Source organism: Empidonax traillii, unplaced genomic scaffold (genome assembly GCF_003031625.1).
Source record: "Empidonax traillii isolate 1590-97213 ecotype Southwest subspecies unplaced genomic scaffold, ASM303162v1 scaffold261:size680923, whole genome shotgun sequence".
NCBI classification, from domain to species: Eukaryota; Metazoa; Chordata; class Aves; order Passeriformes; family Tyrannidae; genus Empidonax; species Empidonax traillii.
In genome coordinates this window covers 388,412-408,692 of record NW_020955454.1, presented here as the reverse complement: position 1 = coordinate 408,692, position 20,281 = coordinate 388,412, and the positions used below count along the sequence as shown (strand labels likewise).

The 20,281-nt window shown below is 39.4% G+C and overlaps 1 long non-coding RNA gene across 2 annotated transcripts; it reads left to right on the top strand.

Annotated features, from left to right (window-relative positions):
• Positions 1-1,193: 1,193 nt before the first annotated feature.
• On the top strand, positions 1,194-13,209 carry LOC114060139. 2 transcript variants are annotated; one of them, XR_003571826.1, is made up of 4 exons: positions 1,194-1,364; positions 4,082-4,148; positions 7,025-7,070; positions 13,126-13,209. It is a non-coding gene; the product is annotated as an uncharacterized LOC114060139 (long non-coding RNA). The 2 variants fall into 2 exon arrangements; XR_003571825.1 differs by lacking the exon at positions 4,082-4,148.
• The last annotated feature ends 7,072 nt before the right edge of the window (positions 13,210-20,281 follow it).

Below are 20,281 nucleotides of genomic sequence, written 5' to 3'. Positions count from 1 at the left end.
GCTGTTGTTTGAGCTGTATACAGTATTTTATTAAGGTGGCTTGCATGGTTTTTTTTAAATGTCTTGTTCAAATGATATTGCCATGGGTTACTGTGCAGTTAAAAAGGTAAAGAACAGAAACACAAAAAAGATTATTTCTAGAATAATGTGTGCAGCATGAAATTCTCAGCTAGTCAGGCTCTTCCCCATTTTCTTCACTTTACTTTAGACCTAATCCCTCATTCTCTCGATTCTTAGCATAGAAAATATATAGTAAAGCTAGTGCTGCTTCCATTTTTTCACCATCTTATCTCACAAACCTGAAATACTGCTTTTCCCTTTAGGTTTTGAATGTACTTACGCCTAACAGGAATGAAGGAGCACAGGGATGAATTGAAATGCATGAATGGTTTATAGCCTATTTAAACCTTGGAAAACACGTGTGTGGAGTGACTGTATGTTTAGACACAGCCCTGCAAAGCTGCAAGGGGCCACAGCTCGGCAAGTGCAGCCCCAATGAGAGCAGCAAACTTACCTGCTGGGATCCATGGGCAGGCTTCAGATGGGTTTTAAGCGTCAGGAGAATGTGAGCAACTACAAGGCAAACCAGAGTGAATTTCCTAATATTGTGTACTCTTGGCAAGAGGGACATCCATGAGGATAGAGAGTCCAGATTTTAGGGATGGATCCTGTAAGTACACTCAGAAGGCGATGGCTTAGTAGAGTATTTGGAAGGCCAAGGAAATAAGACTGAAATAAGTGGCTTAGAGTTTGTCGGGGGGGAATATTTCCCCCAGCAACTGGAATAGGGCTGAGCTCCTCTCCAGTTAACATCCCTGCTTCCCCCTAAAGCTACATCTGTGCACCCAAAATCTTTCCTCAATATTGTCTTACATAGTTACTCACCATCAAAACTCTAGAAGCCCAAGAAATCCACCTGGAAATTGGGATTATTTCAAACTGCAATGAAAGATAAGAGGAGCTCCACAGAGAGAAGGAGCATATGAAGTCACTGAGGAAGGAGTACTTGCAAGGAGGGAGTGATTGCTAGGGAGGAAGGCCAAGGAAAACATGGAAAACAACAACAGAAGTTGGGAAAAACTGGGAAGATGGAGCAAAAATGGTAAAGTGACACCATAATGCTTTACTGTCTCTGAAGCAAGGGAAAATTATGAAAGCATTTATTTATTCATTTTCAGACAAAGAAAAAAAACTAGGGCATAAAAAGAGGAGGGGAAAAGAAAGAACAGAAAGTAGAACATGTGAAGGAAAAGGGCAGCAAAGAAAGAGGAAATTAGGAGAGAGGAGAAACAAGTGCTGGAAGTAAAGGAGTAGATGGTGGAGGAGGAGGCAGCATAAAGAGATCCGATGTACAGAGCTTTTAGGTAAGTGAATTTTATTTGTATATGTAATTTCCTCCTTTTTATTGCATTTCTTTGGCAACCATCCCACAGTTCCATAACCTATGGGTGGGTGGGAGGAGGTGGCTAAGAGGGCAAAATGGTAGTTTTTGGCAGAATATTGACATGACTTGAGTCAGGTCATTACTTGTGGTTGTCATTAGACAAATAGTGAAACTGGGTTAATGGGGCAGGTGTTTATGAATCCTGCAGGCTAGAGGAGGCTCAGCTTTCAAAATCTGACTCACACAGAAAGGGAGAGGCCCAAATGATTGAGTGCAGTGAAAGCAATGGTGAGCAGTGATTTTGAGTGCTGCAGGGGCCACAGGGACCTATTTCAGATTTATGAGATGGTTCTCAACTGTCAGATGTGCTTCAGTCTCCCAGCAGACCTTGGAAGGTGGACACTGAATAGGTTTCTGTATTGTTAACTTCCTTCTTTGCAACCGTCAGATGGAAATATTTTTTGTGGTGCAAAATGAGATCCTGAAGCACAGGTATATGGCAAAATATGACTTTCATGGAAAATGTTCTGAACTCCATCTTTTCTGAGTACCTTGGCTTATTTTTGCCCTCTGTTTGACTCTTTACAGGCTTTTTTTCTTAATTATCTTGAATTTTTTAGTGGAAACATTTATCAAACAGTGTCAAATGAAATGAGTCAGGATTTTTGAAGACTTTAGAACACATGTAGAAGCTACCATTCTAAGTCAGATAAAATGTCCACGTAGACCAGTGTTTTCCCTCTGAGAGTGAGAGGAGCAAATGTCTAGGGAAAGAGTGTATGAACTCTGATATATCACTCATATAGGGCAATCCTTCTTCCCCTGTGTGCTCCTGCCCTCTGAGGATCAGTGTCAGAGACATTTTGATTTGGAGGCTGGATCTTGATCATCATGTTTAGTAGCTGGTGATGGATTTCGTTTGCATGATTTCATGTAATCCCTTTTATGGTCCATTTACACTTTTGACCTCCGCACCATCCTGTGGCCATGAGTTCTGTAATTTCATTATGTGCTGTGAGGATAAAATACTTCTTTTGTTTGTTTGAAGACTGATGCCTGGTCATTTAATTGGGGCTCCTAGTCCTTGTATTTGTGGCAACTGTTGGATAATGGCTCTATATCTTAGAAATCAGGTTTTTGAAAAAGAAAATCTCTCTTGCAATTTTAAAGCCTTATGATCAGGCAAGCTCCTTCTCTTGTGAATCTTGCCATGAAAAAAGAAAAAATTCTCAGCTCCAACTGCAGTCTGATGAAATTAGAATTAATTAAAGCAAGTGTAGTTTTATAGTGTTCATACTGCACAGATAAGTAGCCTTAGCTTATATGTCCTATACGATTCACGTCTTATGTCACATCACAGTGCTCTTATCAGTTCCATAATGTGTGAAATAATCCATTTGTAATGCCATGATCTGTGGCAGGACTATTAAGTCATAAGTGTAGCAATGGGAGAGTGTGTTCTTTGAGTTCTCTGCAACAGCAAGAAGGGGAAAGGCCTGGAAAGTCAATCAAAAAACTAGGGCTAGACTTGGAACAAGTCACCTGAGCATGGGCAGACAGCAATGAACAGTGGGGTGGACTAGGGTGTGAACTCACAGCTTCTCAGAAAATTTGATAATTTCCATGTTCACATGCCAACTGCCTGGTATCTGATGTAACTGTGATTATTTCTTTTCCACCTGCACTTAAGCTGCGTTGTGTTTGGTGCTGAGTGAGAGCCTGTATTGGGTGCTTGCTGTGGGGCAGCTGACAGGGCTGTGCTAATTTACCTGTACACCTCCACCCTTGGTTCTTTGGCCTCTGTGGTCCCTGGCCAGGCAGAGAAGGAGCCAGTAACTGTGTGGGCTTGTCTGGCACAGCAGCAGGAGAGGTGGGCCTGAGGGAGCTGGAGAACCATCCTGCGTGCAGGAAGCAGTGTGGAAGGATCTGTGCTTTCTCCCAGTCTCCCGTATTTCACCCTGCGCAGGCAGGAGCAGGAAGGAGAGACAATGTGAGGCAGTGTTTCCATCTCCCTACAGCTGGTAGTTATCCAGCATCCTCTCTGCAGCATCTTCCAGTTCTGTGTTATTGTGTATCATTCCAGCCAGATTGCTTCAGAGAAAGACAAAGAACAGATTCCAGGATAAAATCAAAACTGCTCCACAAATGCGCTGTGTGTGGCAGTATTTGGAGCAGTGGTGAGAGGTTAAAAAAAGAGTTTGACCTGAACCCAAGAATCAAATTTAATGTCAGAGAATTTAATGCAACACAAGGTGTGGTGGAACAAAGACTGTTGGGGGGTCTCGTTTATATTCAGTTAGGACGAGCAATATTCAGCACTTAAAAAGAAAAGCAGTGTAATGGTTTTGACTGAATTGTATGAAGAAGCAGGATAACTTTAACAAATACCACAAAACATGTCACAAATCAATTGTATTGAAAATATATTGGGTTTCTTTAAAAGAAAAGATCAGAAAAGGAAGCAGCACAAGCACGAGGAGAGACAGCACACAAAGATTTACTTCTGAGTGCTACAAAATATTGAACTAAAAATAACATTAAAGATGAAATTTGCAATGAATCTCAAGCTGCTAAATTCCCAAAGGCTGGGTCTGCCAAAGGCTCTGTTGGTTTCCTCTGTTCTTTTCTGTCTTTATTTAAATATTTTATACAGTTGTCTATGTTCATGTGTAGCGCGAACTGTCATTTATATTTCAGTCCACTCTAAAATGGATCTTAGACTATCTCAAGCTGTGCGCTGCAGAGAGTAGTTTTGAACTGAGAGGTAAGTTGAAGCGGTAGGGACAAATGAAGACTGATATTTAATGTAGTTTTTGTGTACTCATATTTTGCTGTCATGTATTTTGCCTTAAAACTGATTTGTAATTTTCTGCATTTTGTGACATTGTGATAAGATATGGTGTGATTGTGGTTTCCATTTAGCAAATACATTGATGTATTTTTGAGTCGGAGGGGCTGAATTCTGAATTCTGACCTTAGGGTTTAATGTTTAGCAATAACAACATGCAAGTTTAGATATGCAGTCTTAAATGCTCCTCCTTGTGCTTTGGGCTTGCCAAGGTCAACTTTTTAATATTAGACAGTCTTAAGCTTATTTTAGATTTGCTCCTGTGGTAGGCCCACAGGGTGCTTAATATCCTCACCACTCCATTGTCTTAGGAATAGAGAGCTCACCTTACATAGAAAAATTGGGACTCAACTGTGGAGCTGGATGCTTGGGAGAGATTCTCTCACCCTTCTGGTGTTGGGGGAGGAAGCAGAGAGACCTGTTATATCCCCTACAAAGACAAATTGCAGCAGCCGTGGTGGCTGGGGCACAGCGAGAGCTTCCTAATTGCTCCCTGCAGGGTGGGAGACACCCGAGCTGAGGCTGGAGGGGCACAGGAGGCAGAGCTGAGGCAGAGCCCCCAGCCCAGCACTGTCAGCAGGGCAGGGGGATGGCACGGATGGGCTCCAATCCCAAAAGGAGAAAGGATTCCCTTAAGGGATGGTGCTGCTGCTGTAGCCTGACCTTAAGTCAGTCCTGTTGCTGATGCACTGTGCTGTCAGAGTAGGTAAGAAACGTTAAGATATATCAAGGTGGTATTCTGGTGGGATTCTGCATTGTTTTAACACCAGCATGAGGAGGAACAGAATTAGTAGTGTTGGACTCCATTTAATTGATTTTTATAAAAAAAAATTTTTAAGAAATTATGTTGCTTTCTTGCTTCTGAACAGTAAGTCATACAGAATAAAAATTTTAAATAATGGCTATTAGATTAGGAAGTCTAAGAAGCTTTTGCTACTTGGGAGCTTTGACTATTAAAAATTGATAAATTGCCACTGAAATACAAGCAGCTCTGCAATATGATAGATCAAAGTTCATTTTTCCCCCTAATGCAGAGTTAAGAGGAGCAGACTTACTTTTTGCTCATCTTCTTTGCAGATCAAAAACATTCTTTTCTTTTTATTTGAGTGATCCATTTACTAGGAGAGCCCAATGTATATGTTGTGATTGTAGTAAAATTCTTATTCACAAGCCTTTAAGTAGTAATACAGCATTATGCAAACCTCAGTACATCTCAGCACTACTGTCCAAAGTGTATAGTATATCTCCTCCACATAATACAGATGTAAAGGTAATTAATTATAGTGCATGAAGTGATCTTTCTTAAAATATTTTGACCACATTATTAAAAAGCTAACTCTTTTAAGTAGTGCTTCCACACCAAGTTAGCAGAAATACTTCAGCATGTTGTATTTTAGTGGACTGTATTCTATAGAAAGGACTAGAATGACTGAAATGTAGACCTTGGAAAGACACTTTGCTCATGGCTTTTCCCAAATCTATTAATTGCATGTCAATGTAGTTTTAATTTTTTTGTGTGTAATAAATATATATTATTATTTTCCAAGCATTTATAAATCCACTCTGTGGTAATTTATATTTTTAAAACCTTATAAATTAAGTAATGCTAATCTACATAACTAACATGCAACATTAAACACTTTTAAGGGCAACAAATATGATCATATCCTTCAGAAAATATTTCTAACATGTGTGATTTCCAACCCACTAACTTACTTGTAAGTTGTGTAAAAGCTGCAGTTGATAACAAGGTCTTGTGTATCTGGATCTTTGGGTAAACAGTGTCTGCCAGTGTAGCTGGAGGAGACAGACATTTCCATTTTTAAGATCAGTTCTGTGAAGAAAATCCTTATGTGGGTGTCCACAACCTGGCAGCTGATCTGAGGTCGGGCACAGTGTGCACACACTGCCATAACACCCTTCATCCAAGGAGGAGGGAAATCCTGCTTGTGGCCCCAGGAAGGTTCAATGCAGCAAAACACTTAAAAGCATAATTAGTTTTAAATTGAAGGGGTGATATATAAGTTAGAAATATAATTTGCTTGAAGATGCAGGATCAAAAACATATATTCTGTAAGGAGGTATATAATGCATGAAAATAAATTGTATGGGAAAAACATTTATAGATAGCTAGGTAGGAAATGATGGAAGCCTTTGATTTCAGTTCAAGTAATATTTACAGTATTTTATTTCACATTAGTCTTCAGTTAGTCTGCCACACTGTATCTGGCCATCTATGTAGTCTTAATCTTTGGAACGTAAAGATTTACCATCTCTGAGCCTGATTTGGCTCACCTTGGAGTTGATGACAGAAATCCCAATTTTGCTCTCAAAGGGCATGATTGGACCAGTTACCATTAATTTCAACCTTGCAGAAGGACATATTCCTGATTTTATATATAAAGTATGCTAAAATAAGAGTAAGAGACTTTATGAACATCGCACGGTAAGTCAGGGGCACGTAGTCATAGAACTAAGAATTCCTTCCTTCCTGACTCTCACTTCCTTGTTTTATACTGTACTTTGGATAATGTGTCTGCATTCCCACAGCAATATTCTTCTGGCACACGATAATGCAATAGTTTTGAAATATGCTTTTCATGTGACGTGTGAAAACATAAAATCTATAGATGTGCAGTATACATGGATAAAAGAATTCATATTACAATATGTAGCTACAAGCATAATAAATGGAAATTGATGAAAAGGGAATCTTCCTACTGCTGGGATTTTAAAGAATTAGACAAATGTGTGTAGTTCAAATAAGGCAGAATTTCTGCCTCTTGTCACAGGAAGAGCGATGAACATGTATCAGAAGAGAAAATCAGCTGCTGCTTGGTAAGTACCCTATGATTTTTCTTGACTGCTGCCATTTGGGCCCTACCAAGTCCAGTACTTACTGTGCAGATCAGGGCTGCTGACTCCTTACATGTTCATCTGTCATATGAAAAGACAGTCTTAGAAAAACTAGAACTATAGCAATACAATACCATCTCTTCAGAAATATTTTCGTTAATTAATTTGCTTTGCAAGTGGGAGTTAAATCAGTGTGTTGGTGAAGTTAATTCTTGGTCCAGTCTTTTCACCTTGAAGGCAGAAGAGAATCCCAGAGAAGTGACACTGAATGCTATTTTTCTCCTGTTTTTATAGGCAGTCATTGCACAGTGCAATAGCAGGTGAAGAAAGTCTTCGATCTAAATATTTATGCTAAGTGGTTTTAATTCTTCTTATTGCTATTGTTTAATAGTGGTAGCGGTAGTAATAGCCTGAGTAGGAGTATTACTGGAAGTCCCTCTGTAAGGCTCTGCTCAAGGAGCTCATTAAAGGATAGCACTCGGGAGATGATGCCCTATCCAACTGGAATCAGCAGGACACAGGAACTACATCCCGTACGATGAATAACAAAAGAAAGGGTAGTTTACATTCTTTGATACATTTCTGCTCGATTAACCCCCAGTGGGATTTTACCCCTCCAGTCACATTTTTTTGTTCCTCTAATCTTCTTTTGTATTTGCTCACTGACCCCAAGCATGTATTTGACTTGTGACCCTATTTCTGTTAATAAAATACAGGCCATCTGACCAGCATTCACACCACTCAGCTACAAGGTGATGATTACCTCATTGTAAATGCTCTGAGTTAGCAACTCCCAGTGTAAGGCTGGTGGTTGGGTGGGCTGAAGATATAGCCAGTGGAGGCAGCAGAAGCATTATCTGAGCTGTGATTTCAAAACCAAACTACAGATAATAAACTCCTTCAAAATATGTAACTCCGTCCATAGAAGAATTGTATATCTCCTTATGTATTGCTCAGCTATTAATTAGTTGATAATGTTTAGGGGATTATGGCATGACAAAAAACAATTATAACTATAATGTGGAAATTTTCGGTGTCTGTATGGGTGGTAGCTTATAAAATCAGAATTATCCTATTTCCATTTTGGGTTATCAATTATAATAATATGCCTCATGAAAAAAATACATCAGCTCTCAATGGTAATAATTTCAGTATAATGTTTTGAGGCTAAATTAACACTTGAAAGCATAGGTGAGCTCTTTCCAAGCAAATATTTGTTTTTCAAGCACTAGCAGACATGCAGAGTGTTGTTTTTTTTCAAGAAAAGGCGTAGTAATGAACTTATTCATTACATTACATTACATTACATTGCTTTCACCAAATCCTTAAACCATGAATCTTATAAAAAACACTGTTAATTGTGTGTTACATGAAAAAATCATGCCAAAGCCATTTATCAGATATGTAATCTGTGTCTCTGTTCTGTGACAGGAAGCCATTATTTCCACTGAAAAAACAAATCCGTTAAATTTGAACTATTAGATTACAGCAGGGTTAAGGCTGCTTCTGTACTGGAGAGTCACATCAGGGTCACAGCCCAGTTCTAGAGATGTACTGCAAGAGCTTCATATCTGATTAAGACAAAAAAACTGATAAAAATGTAATGCAGACTAACAATATGGAATTATCTGATGCAGTTTGGGGGGATAGGGGCAGGGGGTATAACATCATTCAGTTTATTTGCATATGTTTGTTCTTTCTACTGAAATCAATCTCTTTGAAGGAAGCAAGAAAACTTTAGAAAAAGAAAATATTATTAATGCTGGTAAGAGAACACAGAAGGAAATCTTTAGTAAACATTTCTTTTCCAGTGTTGATTATCATTCTGTCTAATGTTTATTTTCATAGTTTTCTTTGATCCAAACACAAATAACAATAAAGTTAGCTTCGTTTCTTTGAACTAACAAAACTATACTGTGGCCAAATTTGGAACAAATTTTTAAGTGGCTTTTTTGTTTTTCTTCAAAGCCACATACCAGATTTATAGAGTAGATATTTGCATAACTCACGCCCTCTCCCATATAGGAATGTTTCTATGGCCAACAGTAATTTACCTGCTGTGGGTCTCCTCCTGACTGTATGGAAAGGCTGAGGGCTGTGAACATCTTGGGCACGTACTCAGTAGTGGTCCAGGGAGCACCAGTGACCAACCAGGGCTCTGGGTCAGGGCTCACCCCCTGGGGTTGGGAAAGTTGTTACAGTTTGTAGGGATGGAGTGTGGCTCTGTGGGGGTGGCTGGTGGGTTTAAACCCGGGAAGGGGTCAGTCCACCCTCACTGCATTTCCTGACCCCGCAGAGAGGCAGGGAAGGGGTGGCAGAGCCCCAGCTCCGTGCCCATGGGGCCCTCTGCTCAAGGGGAGCTGACAAGGTGTTGTTACTGCTCCTCACCGCTGGACCAAAATCAAGCACAGGTTCTGTCTTCACAATCTGCTGCCATCAGAATCTGACAGATAAGTATAGAAATATAGAAAGACAAGTATAGAAACACAGACTTAGAAACAACCACGTTCCTAATGTAAATATTGTATGACTGTAAAATATGTACTACAGTGTTTACCATAGTGCTTGAGACTAGGTCTGCATTGCTGGGGGAGGTTTGGTCTGTACATATTTAAAAACTCTTCCAAATCACAGATCTGCTTCAGGAGACCTGCCAGTACCTGCTGGTGCAGTGGTCATGGGTCCATATCAGTGATAGAAAGCATGTATGTCACCCTCAGATTGCAGCTAGCATCTATTCTGGCTGTTCTGTTCAGCCCTCCTGCATGCAAATATTGTCTCTGAAACTGGTGAAAGTTATGAATAAAGACCACAGTGTCAGTCAGGAACCACAGCCTCAGTCCATCAGCTCCAGAGGAGCCATATGCTGGATAAACTGACTGCTTTAAGATTTTTGAGGATATGATACAGAAATATGGGAGATTCTCAAGTTCTCCAAAATTCACTGTTTTTTTGCTCTCACATGCAATATTCCCATGTTTGTCTCACTGCTTAGCCTAGCTGAAACAAGGGCATCCAGTCTAATGATTGATTGCCTCTGTAAGCATGTCCAAGTTTCATTCTTAAATCAGCCAGCATGTGGTTGATGACATGGACAAAGCCAACCCTCATCACTCCCTAAGCAAATCATCTTCTGCTTTACTGTACACTTCAACCAAATTATGATTTCACCATTATAATAAGTGTCAAAATTTCCACCAGCTTCAGATGGATTTGGATTTGGCCATTGGCTTCTAGGTGCAAATGGCCTCTTAAAGGGCTTACTTTTAAATCAGGAGGTGTTTAAGTGCTTCAAGAGATTATAAAAATAGTAATGAATGCAAATGACATGAGATCAGGTATTGCTAAAAAGTGTCATTAGAAAATGTTTGAGGTTAAAATCAGAACTAATTCCAGTGACTGCAGGTGACTCACAGTTAAGTAAAAGTGAAAATTTGGGTTCTAAACTGGGTAGAAGAGTTTTGGATTAGCCTTTTTACTTTTTTTGGTGAGGGGAGGTGGGAACATTGTTGGTTGTGTTGGGGTTGTTTTTTAATACATATAAAAATGCCAAATAGAAAACAATTGTTAACTTTCTTAGGTTGTTCCACTCAAAATAGAGTACTTGTGGTCCTAGAGGAGAAAGTTCTGAGATGGTAACTAAAGGCTCCTGACTAAATATGCAGAGCCCTTCCCTACAAAAGAAGACCATCTCCACTACAAGCACAACCAAAAAAACATGACTTATTTAGTTTCATTTTTTTTCTTTCTAACTCTATGAAAGCAGCAATATCAGAGCCAATACTGTTATTATTGTACAGTTCATTTTCATATAAAAATAGTTAAAAATATGGGATTGGGAAAAGCCTCACAGCTCTAGGCGGTGTTTCCTAAATTCCTGGCAATGGTAACATAGCTACAAAGGAGTGAGCCCACAGCAGCATCCACTGTAGATGTCCTGAGGAACAAAGGTAGAAAAGTTAAGAGAGCTCCATAATACCCATTTCTTGATGGAAGAGTTTGAATCAGTGCATTTCCAGAAGTCATGAGCTTTACATTCTTACTTAAGTAAAAATACACAGAAGTACTCACATGCTAGAAAAAGTTCTCCCCTTGTTATGGAAGGAAACAGGACTTTGGCACACAGAGCCCCTTGTATTCCCTCACCCCTGAGACTGTGTGGCTTGCTGGGCAATGCAGAGCTCAACACAAAGTTGTGCTCACTGTTCTTCCCTCCTCCCTTCTTGAAAAAGTGTTTCTACCCTGCATTTCTGCAAAGATGAGCAGAAAGCCTTGTAGATGGGTGTAGTAACATCTGCCTGAGTCTGCAGAAGCCTGAAGCAGCAGCAATGAGAGGTATAATGCTTGAAAACCAAAGATGGTCAGCTGTGCCATGCTGAAAACTCAGCCTGTGTTACAGCTCAGAAAAAATGGGAATCCATGGGCAAATAAATAGTGTACAGCTTACTGTAGTGATGGCCCCGTTTTGGAGGGGTTGTGTTTGGGTTTTAATATTCAGAGAAATGATATTGAATTTAATGTGGTTTTTATTTTTATATTCAACTAAAACCAAATACGTGCAGTTGTTGTGATAACATGTGTTGCCACTGATGGGCCAGGCTGAGGTGGGTGTGAAGGTTTTGTGGTGTCTGGCAGAAGGAGCAGGTGATGTCCTGGCCTAGCTACTTTGTAGAGTATGTCTGCCTTGGAAATTCCTTTTCAAAATGTAAGACTACTGTGTTCTTCACATCTAGGGACTGAAACACGAGTTGTGCCTCAAAAATCTTGTGTTATATAGTCCCATGGTAATTCTTCTTCCTTCATCTCCAGTAATTTTCCTCTGCTAGGTCTGGGCTGTCCGTTCTGCTCAGCAGGGGAGGGGTGTTCCTTTTCTTTGTTCTATTAATTTTCTCATAACTACTATCTACTAGATTCTGTGTAATATCCACTATCAAGCTACTAAAACAGTGTTCAAGTATATTAAATCCTCCATTTTAAAACAATAATAAAAGGCTTTTACTAAATAAATACATAGAGCTTCTCTTAGGTCATGCAATAGAAGTTCCCAGAACTTGGGAGGACAAAGGAACAGTTTACTACAGAGCCTTTCCCAACACCCAGAGCCCTGATAGTCCTCAGAGGAAATAATAAATCTTTCTCTTTGTCACTCTTCTCTAGGTTTCTTTTGTTGCTTAGGATTGAAAAAAATAAAAAGTGTAGGTATTACTTACAAGGCAGCTTCCTTGATGTTTCTGGTAGTCCAATGAAGGGAGGAGATTGCGTGTATAGGAAGGGGAGATGAACAATTCATCCTGTAAAGGAATTAAAAACAAAAGTGGAAATCCTTTTTAAGAAGAAGAGTGGTGGGGATTATACCTGCATGCTTTCACTAATGACTTTGCAAACATTTAGCCAGAGATAACCTAGAAATCCAGTTGTACTTTATTTAATATTCAGATAAGGACCATTCACCTGCTGTTAAGCTACAGCATCTACAATCATTCTTTGAATACTGATAATTATATGAAGCAGACTCCCCCAGAGGCTGGTAGTCTAGTCTGGATTCACCTGGAATACAAAGATGAATAATATTGCATATTACATGCACCCAAGTAGTTGCAATTTATAGAAATGTCCATTTATACTCCTGAAAAAAAAGATGTGTATTTCCCTAGGGATATAGTACATGGTGATAAAAACCTGTGTGGGGGACTGTTTGGATTGTAGTTCTAGTGTGCCTGTTGTTGATTAATTAATAAACAAATAAATCATTATATTTAGCCAGATATCTCACTGCAGGCCCATAAAATAGAAAATGTTAAAAGGAGTTTTGTGTGTCTCGCCATAAGGAAGGGTTACTCAGAGACACAAGAAATGAGTACTGGAAGTGGCATCCAAATGGCTCAGAGTCGATGTGTGTATACATTTTTAAAGGATGAGTAGCATTATGAATATGCTCTCCTCGCCCCCTCCTTTCCTCCTCTTTCTCCCATCAGGTGCCTTGTCCTTGTTCTCCCCTCTCATTTGCTGATGGCTGATAACACCTTATCTCCACCAGGGAAGCAACCTGGAAGTTTGCTCCTTCCTCACAAGACTGAGGGTATAATTAGAACCACGCACCTGCTCAGTCCTCCAGTGGCTCAGTTAGTCTACATCCATGTCAAAATCCATGCTGTGAGGGTAATTTGATCATCTCACTTACTTTTTTCATATACTTTATATGAATAAACCACCAGAACAAGCCTCCGTTGAGTTGGTTCAGTTTAATCTCACAAATTTGTGTCAACTCTTTGTTGCCAGAAGAATTTTATCATTTGATCTCATGGTTACACTTTAGTAGACTTTAGTACATATTTTATTTCACTCTCCAGAATATAAAATTCCATTTTGTGTCAAAATCATCTTTTTATTATTATCTATTTATATTTCTGAGATACTTACAGACTTCAACTGAGATCAGGGTCTTGTTGTACGAGACAATACAGAAACATGCAATAAAAGAATCCTAGTCCCAGGAGCCTTGTAAGCTGAATAAAGGCTGGGAGAAAGGAAATATTACCTCTTTTTACAGATGGGAAACCCAGGCTCTGATAGTCTCTCTGTACAGCGCAGTGTTGTGCCATACAGTGATACTGAAGAGTTCTGAAAAAGCAGTGAAGTCTAGAAACTATGCAAAATAAAAGTGGATTTAAACCCGGTTATACTGGCAAGCATCCGTGCAAGTCCAAGTAAGTTATAGATGCACGCTGGTTTCATTTGCACACTGAGCATCCCAAGGCTCCCTTGGCCTTCTCCATCCTCGTTTGACTCCCAGACCCCCTTCAAAGGCAACAACACCATTTTTTTTGATGCTGTCTTAGGCTCGTACGAGTTTGCCACTTCTTCCTCTAGCACTTAACACAAATGTACCTCAAGCCCTGCAATGCCACAGGGGTGTCAAATCTCTCTGACTGCAGCAGCTTCCAGCTCAGCAGAGATACATCAAGGGTCTGCTGGGTTCTCCTTCCCAGCATCCGAAGGGTAATGTGATCTTTTTGTCCTTAGACAGAGCCTGGAATCTCACGTGTTAGAACACTTTGCTGCTCCCAGGAGGCCCCGTAAGATCCCAGGGAAGCCGCAGCCAGCAGAGGATATTCACTAAGGACCAGGCAGCAGAGCAGCACTTTGGTATTCCCTGAAGACAGCAGAAATGAGAGGAAATGGTAAGTTCACTGTCTCCCTTTCAAGGATGACTAAATTTAGGAGGGGAGTCTGCCAGAACTGGGGGGGTGGGGGATGTAGGAGTTCATAAGAGGTGCTTGTGTCCCCTCAAATCTGCTGGGTTGCTGCAGACATTCACACACCAGCCTGCTGAATTTGGTTTGCAGAACTCCGTGAGCTAAACTCTTCACTGTTCTAACTGCACCACTACAACACTGCCTTTTGACTAAAAACCAGTTCAGACTAATTGTCAAGGATCAGATAACAGGAAAATATTTCTATTTGACAGTCTACTATTTTTCAATTGTTCCTCTGTTACATATCTAAGTAAACATTTGTTCCACTTATCATTTCTGAGCAAAAGACATGAATCATTTGACTAGTAAAACCACAACGACAGCTGTTGCTTATTAGAAACAGTCATCTCGTTCAAGGGCCTGCTATGGAGGAGTTCTTCAGGAAACCGTTTCTCCTTTTTGTGCTTTACAGTGCAATGAAAGCAAAGTCGTAGAAATTAGGGCATTTTTGTTTCCCTTATGTGATTGGCAAAACACCCAGGTGCACACACATGGAGCAATCATTACAGCTGAGTTAGAAGCCCCCAGGAAACAGGAAAATACTCAATTAAGAATGCTACTAATGATGTAATACTTATGTTCTTCGACTTTGTGGCATTTATACAGACTCTACATTATAGGTGAAACAAAACTGGATTTAAGGGTCCCTTGATAAACAGGTTGTAGTGTTTGGGATTTTGGTGTTAGATGCAATATTTATACCAGTTATTATGCATGTACCAGAAATATTTTTCATCATTTATGGTTTTTCCAGCTCTTAGGAACAAATTGACCTTGGATTCATAAAATCCCTAGAAACTAGTCATCAGTGGTCACTACTACATTACTTTCAGAAAAAGCTTTTCAGGCCAGTGATTAAAAAATAAAAAAGAATAATTTTTAAAAGTCTGGTCAGGATAGAAAAAACAGGGAGAGCAACAAAATACGTTTTAAATTATTAGAAACAAAATAAGAAGCAAAAATTGGCCCTTGACAAATTCAAGAACAATGAAGTGAAACTAAGTCGGGTTAGACATAAAGATTTTTCCCTTCCTGGATTGCTGATTCAAAGGCTTAATAGACCATAAGGGCCAAAATCTGTTTCTGTGACCTGTGTGGAGCAAAATTGTATTAAACAGAGGCCTAAGAGTTAGGCATTTTATGAGACAAAATCACTGGAATGTTATACCCTGTATGATGCCATTATTGTCAGCTTTGAAGGGAGAAGCCAAAGACTAAATGAGCATAGAGACTGCACTGATCCCAGCAGAGCAGAGGGGAGGAACCTTGGCAGGGCAGTGTAGAGATGCTACCAAGTAGTCTGCTCTGCAGGTAAACAGGAGAGCTTGTGGCTTTGTGGCTGTTACTTAAATACCTTTCAAAACCACAAAATTAATTTGCAAACATCGAAGAAGAAAGAGTGAAAAAAAAATCATTTAAATGGATTGTTGGATTATGCAAAAAAAAAAAATAAATAAAAGGAAAGCAGAGCAGGGAAACAGTGGAGAGAAGCATGTCACTGAGCTGAGGTTTATTATGGGTTAGAAATCTGCAAAACTGTCACCAATTCAATAATAGTATTCAGCGAGGTTTCCAGAGATCATATCCTGCCCTTCATTCACCCTCCCAACACTCACTGATGGGAGTCAGCACTTTGCTGCAGCTGGATATTTAGAAGTCATTTGTTCTGTGTAACATGCCTGTTCTTACTAATCTTAGTCAAGTAAGTAGTCCATCCTCATGTGTCATCCCACGGAAGTCAAATGTGCTATTAGCATAAGTGATGATTACTTATCTGTGTGAGGTCCTGGGAGGTTGGGTCTTTTAGCATCAGTGTACTTGACAGGGCAGTCTTTCTATTGTAATTTAATAAAAAGGGGCCCAATTCAGTTCAGAGGTGCCTTGAGGAATAAGCTGGACTTAAATGGTGCTTAGGCCTCTGACTGGACCTCTGCAAAGCCTTCATTCATTGAATGAATGCTAATTAGTCAGAAGGGGGTTATTAAATTATAGACTCAGTTCTTTATCTTTGCTTGGAGCACGATACCTTTGCAAGTGCCTGAGCAAAGTACTGTAAAATCTGAACACATTCAGAGGAAATTTCAGGTACAATTTCTTTCCTTGGTAAAGATAGGGACTGCAAAAATATCATTAATAAACAGTACAGAGAATTTGTACATGTCAAATCTAGAATACAGTGCACTAAAAATAGGCAGCATAAGAGACTGTGGAAAACTGCATCTCACAGCTGCACTGGAATGGAAATCTCCCCTCCAGACAGGTGGATGGAAAAGGCCTAATCCAGAACCCTGTGCAGTCAGTGGAAATGAGCTCTGATGAGCTCTGAATTAGGCCCTTCCTGAGCAGGCACTCTTCGCCACCCTCAGTGTCCAAGTCCTGGATGAGTGTGAGCAGTAACACACTCAGTGTAACATCTATAAACAGATCACTTACCCCTAATCAACTACTCAGTGCAGGGAGGAATCAATCAGTTCATTTTCTGTGCCATGCACCATTCCTAGAGAACAGCTCCTAATTGCTGCATGGATGAATCAGGAAGAGATATCACTCATGCTAAGCATACAATTTTAAGGGGTTACAGCTATTTCTAACAGCTGAGAGTCTCTTGCTTTTTGGATTTCTCTTTTTTTTTTTTTTCTTCATTTGATTTCTGAGCAGTTGCCACCCTCAGAGTGGCTCCTGTATTCATTCTGAACCTTCACTGTAAGATCCTACAGCTCTCATAGCCTTTACATATTTTGTGAATGCTGCAGCAATTCCTTGTGACCTTTGTGGTCATCTCCTTAAGTTCCTTAGTTTCCTCTGATTCCCAAAGTGTAACAGACATAGAAAAATTTTTGGATTATAATTTCCTAACCAAATAGCTCTTTTCTCTGCTCTTTGCTACATATGATCTGCTGTAGTTGCAGAACACATTTATGTGACACCACAAGAGTTTTAAACGAAAATAAGATATTAAATCTTAGTACAAAAAAATATTGCCCAGCTGTTCAATTCAGAGGGTTTGGCATAGTAGATCCCAAACAGTAGACTCATTCTAACATTTGATCTTTACCTTTGCTGGCTGTATCTGTAAAACAACCTGCTATTTGTGTATTACTGCACTTAAGCTTTCCAACCAGGTGTTTGTGAAGAATTGCATTTATTAATTAGGACATAAATGCTTGCCAAATTAGTTATACTAAAGGCATATATGCAGGTCAATCCTGTACCATCACACGTAGAAAGTGCATTTTACACAACACGTCACTTAGACTTCTGGGGAAAGATTAAAATCTGAATAGTAGATGGCAAACAGGTCCTCACTGGATTAATAAAAACAAAGAATCATCACTGTCAATATTAATGAAACAATGCTGGAAAAGCTTTTTTTATCGTTGCCTTGACAGCATAAGTTTTTCTCCTATTAGATTTGTAATCAAGTTCAGACATTTTCAGAGTTGAGAGGCCTTTGCTGTCTCGTGCCCTTGTACAGCCTAAGAACATGCCTACACTTCAGCCAGGTGTAATCCATATGAAGTCAATAGGACTTCCAAGTATGGCAATTAAAAACCTTTGGAAAAAAGCTTGCTTAATCAGTTTTTAAAAGATTTCAAGATCTGTATATGTCCACCATTATGTTTAAAATAAGCATTTTTTTATTTGCTAGCCATCCGAGGACCTGATTTTTCTTCATTTTCCCATTAGCCTGGCAGTTTAGCCAGTAGAACCCTTTTATTCCTCCCACTGGAGTAGCAGAGAGAAATTCATTTGATTCTAGTGGATAGTAGTTGATTTCATTATCATATTATAGAAAATAAAAATTACAATTCCAAATTATTTTGCCTGCAGTCCACACACTAACCATGTAAATGGCAATATGTGGAAAAGTTGACTACATCATAAAAAATTTACTTCCTGCAAGGATTTTCTTGAATTGGTTTCAAAAGAATCTGCTGTTTGGCATCTTTCCTGTACTGAATTTCTGGAGGGTAACTGCATTATGTGCATGTAAAACATGCAAAAGGAAACATTCACTGAACTCTTTCTTTCTGCTACCAAATGTAACTGTAGCACATTGTTTGTGTTTAAAAGACTTGCCTGAAAGCAAAACTCTACGGGCATACAAGGTTATAGATGTGTGCATTGTAAGATAACCACTAATGGAAGGTGAAATACTCTTCTGCTTCACTTGCTGTTGAGTGACAAAGGTTGCATCTAATGATAATTTGAATATTCTGCTGACAGTTTGGGATATTCTGCCCCCACCAAAATAAACAAATAATAAATAAAAATAAATAAATAAATGCTTCCAAATCCCAGAGCAAATGCCTATAAGTCTATAGAAAACAAATTAGGAATGCGTTATTCTCAATGAAAAAAGTCTCCACAAGAGCTATAATTTTATTTTTTTAGTACACAGAATAACATAAATCAAAAGAAGCAATAGTCTACCTTGTGTTTTGACTACTTTGACCCTCTTCAACCCCTGCCAATTTTTATCTCATTTTTGTTTAACTTTGTACATCAGAGTTTAATTTTAAACCTGGTCCTGAAGACAGTGATGTATAGGGTACATCAAGTATAGCTTAAATTACCCTCTCCCCAGTGATTTGAAGTTGAGGGGAGGGTCTTACTCCACAGCAGGGTGGGAAAGAGAAATGGTCAGATGTTGCCCTTTGAACCTGACCACCCTCAGCTACAGAAACATTTATGCCAGAACATCATTTATTGATTTTATTATATTTTAGGATCTCTTAAAACTGTTGGTGAAGTTTACCATATATTAATTTCTGACACGTGCATATAAAACCAGAAATATGGGTTGAGCAGAAACTATAAATATAGACAACACTGCCCAATAAACTTACATCCTTTCACTTATAGGTTTCTATTTCAGCTGATCATTCTGAGCAGCCTGTCTTTGAAAATAAATGTTACCCCTCTGATAAGCTAACCAATTTGAAGATTAAAGCTGCATTTGAGGATTAAAGTTTTTCTTATTTGATTATTGTTGTGTCTTGTAACAGCAGAAGATAAATATTAATAAAATGTTACAGTCCAATTCTGCTCACTTTACGCGTGTGAGCATTTTATACCAAGAGACTGAACAAATTATGCAGGATTTGGCCCTTAAACCCAGCGCTGACTGCTCTGTTTTCTCAGTCCACTAAGAATAAGTCTCCCGTGAAATGTTACATGTACCCGGCAAACTCCTGAACCCACTGCTGCCACGGAAAACTCTCACTGATGGGTAGCTCCGAGCACCCGCCATCCAATTATGTACCACAGAGCTGTGGATGTGTTTTTATCGAGGAGCATAAAAACCACAAGAAGCGCTCTACAACAGACCACAAAACGGGTATGGCACCTGTGTCTGCTCGGAGCCGAAGTTTCGGAGTTGTGTTATCACGTGGCCCGCTGACCCCAGGAGAGCAGGGCTGACCTTGTCTTACACACAGAAGTCTATTGCTATGACTCCCCTGAGAGCACAAACCAGCTGCAAACTGCTGCAATGATTAACCCTTATGTGTTGTAGATGTAACATCGAGTCATGGTAATAAAGCTTTCACTGCATAACGGATCTCTTGCTTTGTAAATTGTTGCTCTTATCAGCTGCACTGGAGGATGTTATCCCTTTCCTGTGAAGCATGACTGCTGTGTTGTTCACTGGAAAGGAGACCAGATCTGTGGACTTGGTGATATTTATTCAATTGCTTTGAGAACAATACAGAGAATAAATACACTTTGTTTAAGCTGAAAATGCAGTGTGTGTGGAAACAAAAAACCCCATGAAATACTCATACATATGAAACAATATATTAATTAAAATCCAGAACGCCTGTAGCAGATTTGAATCTGGGAATGCCAGATTTGCTATAACAGACAACTGTGTTGTTCTGTTAAGTCCAGACTCCTGTTTGTGGAAGTAATTTATACCCAACATTTTGTAAAAAT